We start from the raw sequence: 9,779 nt of genomic DNA, 5'->3' as shown, positions 1-9,779 counted from the left end.
GCCCCCACCCATGCAGGCCTCTATCCAATATAATAAAAGGGTAATAGGCAAACTGACCCTAACAGCAGAACAACTTGGAATGACTGGTCACTATGACGCACACTGACAACCAGGGGACAGACGTTCAGTGCAGGAGCTGCCCCCTGGAGGTCAGTGCACTCCCACAGGGGGAGATCTCCTTAGCCACAAGCCAGGCTGATGGTGGTGGGAGCCTCTCCCACTTCCTCAGCAGCACTAAGGATGTCCGACTGCAGCTTAGGCCTGCTCCCTGCTGGCAAGTGGACATTTCCCCAGGGCTGCCGGGCTGCCAGAGGAATGTGTGACTACCAGCTTGGGCCCGATCCACCAGGGAGTGGGCCTAAGCCAGCAGGTGGACATCCTCCGAGGGGTCCCAGACTGCAAGAGGGCATAGGCTGGGCTGAGGGCTCCCCACCCCAAGTGCACAAATTTTTGTGCACCAGGGCCTCTAGTAGGAATATAAGGAGAGATTGACTTTGATGGGATTAAGGCCTGCTGTCTTCCCTGATGTGGGGAGTAGAGGAAGCAGATGGATGTGCCTGGTGGGGAGTGTGACAAACTTGGCATCTCAAGAGAGAATCTTATCATGGGATGTACTGTCCTCATTATGACAGGATATGAATTTTGAGGACGTGGCCATTGCATTCGCTCAGGAGGAGTGGGAGATCCTTGATGAGGCTCAGAGACGTCTGTACTGTGATGTGATGCTGGAAGTGTTTTCACTTGTATCATTCGTAGGTAAGTCCTTCATCTCTCCTAGTGTCCTGAAGTGATACCCACTCTTTATTTATTCTCCAGACATAGCACTGTCTCTCTCTCAAAGCAAGACCATGGGCTCTGCTCATTTCCCCACTGTCTTGTGAAATGGGCTGTGGCTGCCAGTGCTGAGCTCTCAGAGAGCCCTGAGCAATAGACTCCACAAACTTCCCTAACACCAGTTGCCTTAGGAACTGCAGGAAGTGTCTGGGTGTCAGCAGTCTTACAGAAAGCTTAATGGGTCCCTCCTGCTCTTCCGCACCCAGGAAGGGTGACTATATTCAGATCCATGGCCTCCACTTCGGCACCTTTTCTGTAGATAAGGACCTTGGTGAATGCCTGTGCCAGGTATCTTCTTTATATACATGAACCAGGGGCTGTTATTGTAAGACCCTCCTTCCATTGTTGTTTGTAATATTACCTTCTGTGAATACTGTTGCAAGCCGAATGCAATGCGCAAGTGATGGCTGTTCACCTCTGTTGTCTTTCATTGATACTTGGAATATTTAGTTTGTAGATATTTCTAGAGAAGGAGGTGCAGGGAGAACACTGGGTTTCTGCAGGGTGAACATACAGGATGTTCCTAGGGGAAGCCTTGTCTGGCTGAGTGGCAGCTCGGGGGAGGTATGACATAAGGATGGTGTTCAGATTGTACCAGGAACTGTTCCTGTCTAATGATGTTTGGTGCAAGTTCCAATGGCCACCCCTCATTTATACATTTCCTTTTCCATATTTGACACTTTGCTGGCTTCTCATTTCATCAATGACTTTCTAGCTTTGGATATCTTTGCCTTTGTGTCCTTTTTACATCACCTATTCCTTTGCACTTCTCTTTCTGCAGTATTCTACAACATGGACCTATGCAAGCGTTATAAGGAGCACATACACTGAGTGGCCAGATTATAATGACCACCCCGTCAGCACTTCATTGACACTTCCAAAATACTCAATATTGAAAACTTCCTAAGCAAATACTCTCAAGGTTTTATTATCATTATTATTATTATTCTTTGCATAACTAATTCATTTCTTTGTACTGATGGGGTGGTCATGATAATCTGGCCACTCAGTGTACATGCTTAAATACCCCTAAAATACCAGCTACTTGTTTATTGAATTTTACTTGGAATGAGATGTAACCAACCTTCTGCACAGCTTGCCCATGTCACCAGCATAGAAGATCTGATGCAGTGATGGCAAACCTTTAGAGCTTAGCATGTCAGCATTTTGAAAAACCCTAAATTAACTCTGGTGCCATGTCACAAATAGAATTTTTCTGATATTTGCAACCATAGTAAAACAAAGATTTATATTTGTGATATTTATTTTATGTATTTAAATGCCATTTTACAAAGAAAAATCAACCCAAAAAATGAGTTTACATGTCAACTTTGACACACGTGTCATAGGTTCGCCATCACTGATCTACTGAATGCTGTTAGCAGCAGAATGAGCTGGACAGTCCACTTCTCCTCCATGTGGTACTTGTCTTGTTTTTGCTCTATTTCTGCTGAAGTCTCCCTTGTTTTGTGATCTTCAGTGCTCAAGAACTTCAGAGTGACCTCTTACTAATCCATCTTTCAGGTCTTTTATTTTCAGCCAATTGCATGAAACCAATGTAGTATGTGCAACCCACTTTTATAATGGGACTTCCCGCTGTCACCAGAGTCAACATTCATTTTGTCATCATTCCTCTGTTTTCAGGTCCTTGGCGTAAGATGGATGATGTGGAGGCCTATTCTCAGCACAGTGTATCTATAGGAGATTCTCAGGTCAGGGCTTCCAGGACAGCTGCAGCCACCCAGAGGACCCATCTGTGTAAACCGTGCTTCTCAGTGTTAAAAGATATTTTGCACCTGAGTGAGTTACAAGTGGTTTACTTTGAGAAGAATGTGTTCTTAAGTGATGCATGTTTGAGAGACTTGTGTTCCAGTGCAAACCCTCACCAGCAACAGAAGGATGCCAGTGGAGAGAAGCCCTGGAAAGAAGATATGGAGAGTCCCTCGCTTGTGACCTGTTGCTGCTTCTACTTATCTGGGATGCCTGTAGCTAGTATGGAGGTTGGGGAAGACTCCTCAGCCATGTTAGGGCTTTTCCAGCACCAGGCCACTCTTAACACTATGGAGCCACACAGTAACAATGAGATTTCACAGGAATTTCTCAGTGGAAAAAGACATCACCAGTGGGTTGAATGTGAAAGAACTGACAGCCAGAAACAGAAAGTTCCTTATCAGAAAGATCTCTGCTCTGGAGATATGATTTATGAGTATAATAAATGTGGGGAAGTGTGTAGACAAATGTTTAACCACCCTCCACATGGGAGAGTTCACACTGGAGAAAAGCCTTATGAGTGCAGTGAATGTGGGATATCCTTTCGTCAAAAGTGTCGCCTCACTGTGCACCAAAGAGTTCACACTGGAGAAAAGCCTTATGAGTGCAGTGAATGTGGGATATCCTTTCATCAAAAGTGTCGCCTCATTGTACACCAAAGAGTTCACACTGGAGAAAATCCATATGAGTGTAGTGAATGTGGGAAGCATTTCAGAGAAAAGGCTGCCCTCACTAAACACCACAGTGTTCACACTAGAGAAAAGCCATATGAGTGCAGTGAATGTGGGATATCCTTTCGTCAAAAGTGTCACCTCACTGTGCACCAAAGAGTTCACACTGGAGAAAAGCCATATGAGTGTAGTGAATGTGGGAAGCATTTCAGAGAAAAAGCTGCCCTCACTAAACACCGCAGAGTTCACACTGGAGAAAAGCCATATGAGTGTAGTGAATGTGGGAAGCATTTTACTGAAAGGGCTGAACTCACTAAACACTATAGAGTTCACACTGGAGAAAAGCCATATGAGTGTAGTGAATGTGGGATATCCTTTCGTCAGAGGTCTCACCTCACTAAACACCACAGAGTTCACACTGGTGAAAAGCCATATGAGTGTAGTGAATGTGGGAAGCATTTCTGTGAAAGGGCTGCCCGTAATATACACCAACGAGTTCACACTGGAGAAAAGCCATATGAGTGTAGCGATTGTGGGAAACATTTCAGAGAAAAGGCTACCCTCATTAACCACCGCAGAGTTCACACTGGAGAAAAGCCATATGAGTGTAGTGAATGTGGGAAGCATTTCAGTGCAAGGTCTGCCCTCAGGAAACACCACAGAGTTCATACTCGATAAAAGCCACATGAGTGTAGTGAGTGTGGGATTCCTTTTAGCTACAACTATAACCTGGTTAGACACCTGTAATTTCACACTGGAGAAAAGAAGTAAATGTGCAGGGAATGTTTTATTTTTCTCACTAAGAATAAGAACACTTAAGGGGCTCTATGGGACCCATTTACATGAATGTAAACCCCTTTAATGAGAACATACACTCTGCTAGATTCGTCAGAAAATTGAGGTACAAGTGGGACTTGAAGGATCTGTGTTGTACTTGCTAACATGTCCAGACCTACAACCCAAATGATGTCACTATGAGTGTTTATCACTAAATGCCCCGACCTGCAGGGCACGCTTCGTGGGTATACCGCACCAAATCCTGCAAAGGAATGAGAGGATAGGAGACGCGAAGAAATGGAGGCAAGACAAAGTTCTGATCAAGCCTCAGTTTTATTTTTACAGCGGGTGGTATTTATGTTGTTAGAGGAGGGGGTGGGCAAAGGAAGTCGTTAAGGATGTAACTGTCGCAGAGGTCGTTAAGGATGTAACAGGCTTTGTGCTTAGGGTGAGGGTCTGTTATTCTTTAACTCCAGGCTAAATCGCAAGGTTAACTTTTAACTTCAGGCCAAACTGGGAGTTGGCTTGGAGGAGCCAGAAACCCATTGTTGTAAGCTGGAGATGTATATGTGATTTATAATGGATCCCAACAACTAAAGAGATTTCACAGCTAACACCTGCCTCACCTGAGGAGTTTGCATCGATCACATTCCCTGGGTGCTCAGGGGAATGTATTCTGTGTTCTCGCTTCTGTTTGAGGTAATTATGATTCCTCCAAGCTCTTGGCAGTATCTTCATTTCTCTATGACTGGAGAATGGACCTGACCCAGGATTCATCCAGAGCAGCTGTTCTCAGCTAAGCAGTGCTACCTCTTTCAGGGACATAGTGGTACTCACATTATGCTTTGATAAATTTGGGGGATTTTTTATTCACCAACCTGCAAACTCTGTGCTCTCCTCTGCTCTGGTTTATGATCTTTTTTTTAAGGGTGTTTTTATATTTGTGTTGTTATTTATTAGTGCATTATTTTCAACACCAACTACTCTAAACCTGAATTTGCCACACTCTGTATTTACCTCCAGTCATTTTGTAATATTTCTGCTTCCCCAACCCTCCATGCAGACATTGATTTACCTTCCTTTCCAATAGAGTAGTTCATATTTTTCATAAATTTATTGGCACTATAAGGTGAATTCTCTTTAACAAACACTAGCTTCCTTCATGCTATACAGATGTTTGAGATTTAACACTAACGTTTATATAAATAATTTTTTATTTCTAGAAAATATTGTATTCTATGGATAACCACTTTTACTATTGAGCTGCCTATAATTTCAGTTATTTCTACGTTTGGGGTTTTAAAAATAAAACAGCTCAGAATATTGTATTCCATTCTTTCTACAGATGTGTGTCTTATTAAACTGTTCCAGTGTCAGTGAATGTGGTACATTTCAACATATATGGAACTGTGACCTCAAATGGTCAATCAGTTTGCCTTCCCACCCACCCAGAAAATTCTATGCAACTCTGCCAGCACATGCAAAGGTTAATCTTTTTAAGTACTAGCCCCATCAATGAGTGTACTGTTAACTCGCTTTTGTTTTACTTCATTTCCAAAAAGATATTTGATGGTGATGATTTCTTCATGTATTTCTTTCACTGTCTTTATCTTCTTTGTTAAAATGATCAGGATTTTTTGTTTACTTTTAAACTTAATTTATTATTCTATTCTAACCAATAGGAGGGCGGTGCAGCCTCTAAGACATATGTTTGAATTTCACTCAGTCCTCAGTGACTCGACTGATTTTTTGGCCATATGGCATTCTTGGTTTTTGAATTCTATAAACAAAATGGTTTTTCTTAATTTTTACCCTATGTATGATTTATAGCCCACTTGTACCAGACACTTATACATTTAATCTGCATTGTTAATTCTCCACCAGTGTTCTTTAAGTTTAAGCATTTAATGATACATTGAAGTCTAGGTTTGTGGTAGTTGAAAATTTCCCTGGTGTAAATGTCATAACTACATTCAAACTGCGAAAATGATGGCATTGAACATGGACATAAGATATTTCAGTAGTACATCATTTTCTTTTACTAGTGACTGGGTGTATGGACTTGTGCACATTGAAAGGAAATTAATTAGAATGTGACAAGTGGGGTGGGACTGGCTGAGACGGGTCTGACACAGCCTAATGCCAACCTCCCCCAGTCCCTCCCTATTAGGCTCCACCTGGGGCAGCACCTTGGCTTCAAGGGTATCTGTGGAATGAGTGGGATCCCTCTGGCAGGTGAGGTCCTGCGGCCTGGCCTCCAGGGAATTGGGCCGAAACCAGCTCTCCAATACCTGCTGAGGGGTCCTGGATTATGAGAGGGCAGTTGTCAGGTGACACAACCCAGAATCGGGCTCCCTCCTCTCTGGTTCCGGGATGCGTGACCCGAGAATTGTCGTTGTCTTCCATAACTATCTCTCATCCCAGTGGTTCTGGTATCTATCTATTCTCAGATACATTAGTGACTTATTTTACTAAAAACCCCTGATAAGTTTCTCCCTGGCCAGAGAGCTCAGTTGATTAAAGCATCATCTCAATAGAGCCAAGGTTGTGGGTTCCATCCTCAGTCAGGCTCCATGCAAGAATCAAACAATGTGCTGCCACCAAGACATAGCCGCTGGTTCTGGAGCCAGAGGCGCCACCAGGGATTATTGGACCCAGCAGGTCGTCCCTGGATCCAGGCTGAGCAATCTGCATTTCCATCCTAACCGCAGGAGAAAGGGTAGCTGGTTGGTGGAATTCTTTCTCTGCGGACACGATGCTTTCCAAGCTAGCTCGTCTGCAGACTGTGGCGGGGCGCCCACACGCCAGTGACTTCTCCTACATCCGTGGCGACTAAGAAGATGGTCCAAGGCCCTCTATGGTCGGATGACGTTTTTGAACGGGGAAGCCAAGTATGGCGCTCACAACTAAAGGGTGTCCCAAAATTCACGCAAGAAGTAATTTTGATAGAAAACACAGGTTTATAATGAAAAATTGTAAATTTTTTATTGATTCAAAATGTATACAGTATAGGGTTTTGTATGGAATAGCATAACGGGTAAATGGCCTCCACAGCTTTGCTGGTACATACGCAAAGCCTTGGTCTTCATTGTCCCGGCTCCTGGGCCATAATTGGTACTTGGTAATGCTTATCAAATTGAAGGGATTGAAATCATAGGGTAACAGATATTAAAATCTGATTCAATAAACCAAGTGAAATTGGGCTTTTATTTTTTGTCGTTGTTAATGCTCACGCAAAATTCAAATCTTGCGTGAATTTTGGGACACTCTTTACCACCTCTTACTGGTCACCCTGGAGAGAGGGACAGGTATTTCCCTGTGGGATGCGGAAGGCAGGAAATGCTTTGATTTTCTGAGTACGCACAGCGCCGTCAACCAAGGGCATTGCCACCCCAAGATTGTGGCTGCCCTGAAGAGCCAGGCGGGGAAGCTGACGCTGACCTCGCGGGCCTCCTACAACAACGTGCCGGGCGAAGACGAGGAGAACGTCAGGAAGCTCTTCAACTACCACCAGGTTCTCCCCATGAGCACAGACAGGGTGGAGGCCGGGGAGACCACTTGCAAGCTAGCGCGGCTGTGGGGCTGCACCGTGAAGGGCATCCCCAAGGACAAAGCCAAGATGGTCTTCGTAGGTGGAAACTTTTGGGGCAGGACTCTGTGTGCCATCTCCAATTCCATGGACCCCAGCAGCGACGACGGCTTTGGCCCCTTCATGCCGGGGTTCGAGATCATTCCCTACAACGACCTACCTGCTCTTGAGCGTGCTCTTCAGGATCCAAACGTTGCTGCGTTCATGGTCGAACCCATTCAGGGCGAGGCGGGCGTCATTGTCCCGACCCAGGCTGCCTGAGGGGTGTGTGCGAGCTCTGCGCCCAGCACCAGATCCTGTTTATTGGATGAGACCCAGACGGGACTGGCCAGGACTGGTCGATGGCTGGCGGTCGGCCATGCAAACGTCAGGCCTGACCTCGTCCTCCTGGGCAAGGCCCTTTCCGGTGGCCTGTACCCCGTGTGGGCGGTGCTGTGTGACCACGAGATCATGTTGACCATCCAGCCTGGGGAGCTCAGCTCCACGTACAGGGGCAACCCCCTGGGCAGCCGCGGGGCCAACGGCACCTGTGAAGTTTTGGAAGAAGAGAATGAGCTCAGGAAGCTGCCCTGGGACATCGTGACCGCAGTGCGTGGGAAGGGGCTGCTGAACGCCACCGTCACCCAGGAAACCAAAGATTCCGATACTTGGAAGGTGCGCCTGCGCCTTCGAGATAATGGACTTCTGGCCAAGCCCACCCACGGCGACATCATCAGGTTCTGCCTCCGCTGGTTATCAAGGAGGACGATGTCCAGGAGGCAGTGGAGATCACCAACAAGACCATCAGTCTTTCTTGGTCCACCTCTGCTGGCTTTCTGAGGGCGGGGCCTGCTTCCCTGGGGTGGGGCCTGTTCCCACGGGGCGGGGCCTGCTTCCCCAGGGGCGGAGCCCGCTGGGCTGGCAGCTAGGCCACATCCTCATAACAGCCTGTGTGGTGCTGCTCTCAGCGCAGGCTCATTCCACTCCCCTGTGTCTTCAAGGACCTTTTAAAACATATGTTATTTTCAGTTCATACATGCTAGAGCGGCATTTATAACCACGCAGGTGGCTGTGTAAGAGAACGTGAGGGAGTCTGTTGAATCACGTGTGTGTGCTGAGGCGAAATGCTCCCTCTGTATGTAGGCAGCCTTTTCGGCAAGTCCCATGTGGTTTTCACAGGTTTTTTATCATTTCCTCGCTGGTGTAAATATATTGTATTTCAAAAAGGTATTTGCGGTTTTACATAGAAGACTGCTTTAACCTTCTAAAGTTGAATCATAATCACTGAATTTCAGGAAGGATGAAATGGTTAAGCTTATATAAAGTACTAGGTTTAAATAAACTTTACATTAGCCAACACCAAGACATGTCATTATTTTGAATTGAGAACTAATGTTCAACATTCCCAAATTACGTTTTCAGTGTTGGTATAATTTGTAAAAAATACTCATTTTCAGTTTTTCTTTAAATTTAAAATAAAGCTTATATCCCTATTCTTCTCTCTTGCTCTCTGATCAATATATTTGTGTGTTTTTTCACCAAACGAGTCAACACATGCGAACACCATCACTGACCAGGCTGGAACCCTGTGGCGAACCAGCCATAAGGGTTCTCATGAGAGCAGAGCACACAGTGAGGGAAAGGACAGGAGGGGAGGGACCCTGCTGTCAGTGTGGAGGGTGGGGAACTGGGCCTGAGCTGAAGAGTCACCCACAAGTAATTATGACATCTGTGCTCCCGGAGTCTAAACCCTAAGGAGGTGGGAAAAGCTCTGGGCCTGGACATGGGCTTTGTGGTCTCAGCACCTTCTAGCCAGGGGTTGAGACTGAGCTATTTTGGATTCAGGTGGTTGAGGAGCCCAGATCCCTCCCAGGCATTCTGGAGCAGCTCCTAATACTTGAGGCCCTCAAATGAGTTCACGTACCCCTGAGCAGCCCATACACTCTCCTAAGCCCCATGGGCATTGTTTGAATCTCTCTATTTTTGCATTTCTGGGTCATTTTCCATTTTCATTTCATGAAAAATACCACTGCCCAACCAGTCCTGAAGGTAGCATGGATTCTCCAGGAAATGGTGCTGTGTGTTTTTAATGGTGAGACTATTCTGCCATACAAGCATTTCCTGATCGGTGAGGCTTGGTCTCAACATGATACCACATT

At 45.7% G+C, this 9,779-nt stretch overlaps 1 pseudogene; it reads left to right on the top strand.

Annotated features, from left to right (window-relative positions):
- The first annotated feature begins 6,807 nt into the window (after positions 1 to 6,807).
- On the top strand, positions 6,808 to 8,549 carry LOC102423887 (annotated as a pseudogene).
- The last annotated feature ends 1,230 nt before the right edge of the window (positions 8,550 to 9,779 follow it).

Source organism: Myotis lucifugus, unplaced genomic scaffold (assembly GCF_000147115.1).
Source record: "Myotis lucifugus unplaced genomic scaffold, Myoluc2.0 scaffold_3010, whole genome shotgun sequence".
Classification (NCBI taxonomy): domain Eukaryota; kingdom Metazoa; phylum Chordata; class Mammalia; order Chiroptera; family Vespertilionidae; genus Myotis; species Myotis lucifugus.
The sequence above is the reverse complement of the archived record's forward strand: the minus strand, read 5'-3'. Positions and strand labels throughout refer to the sequence as shown.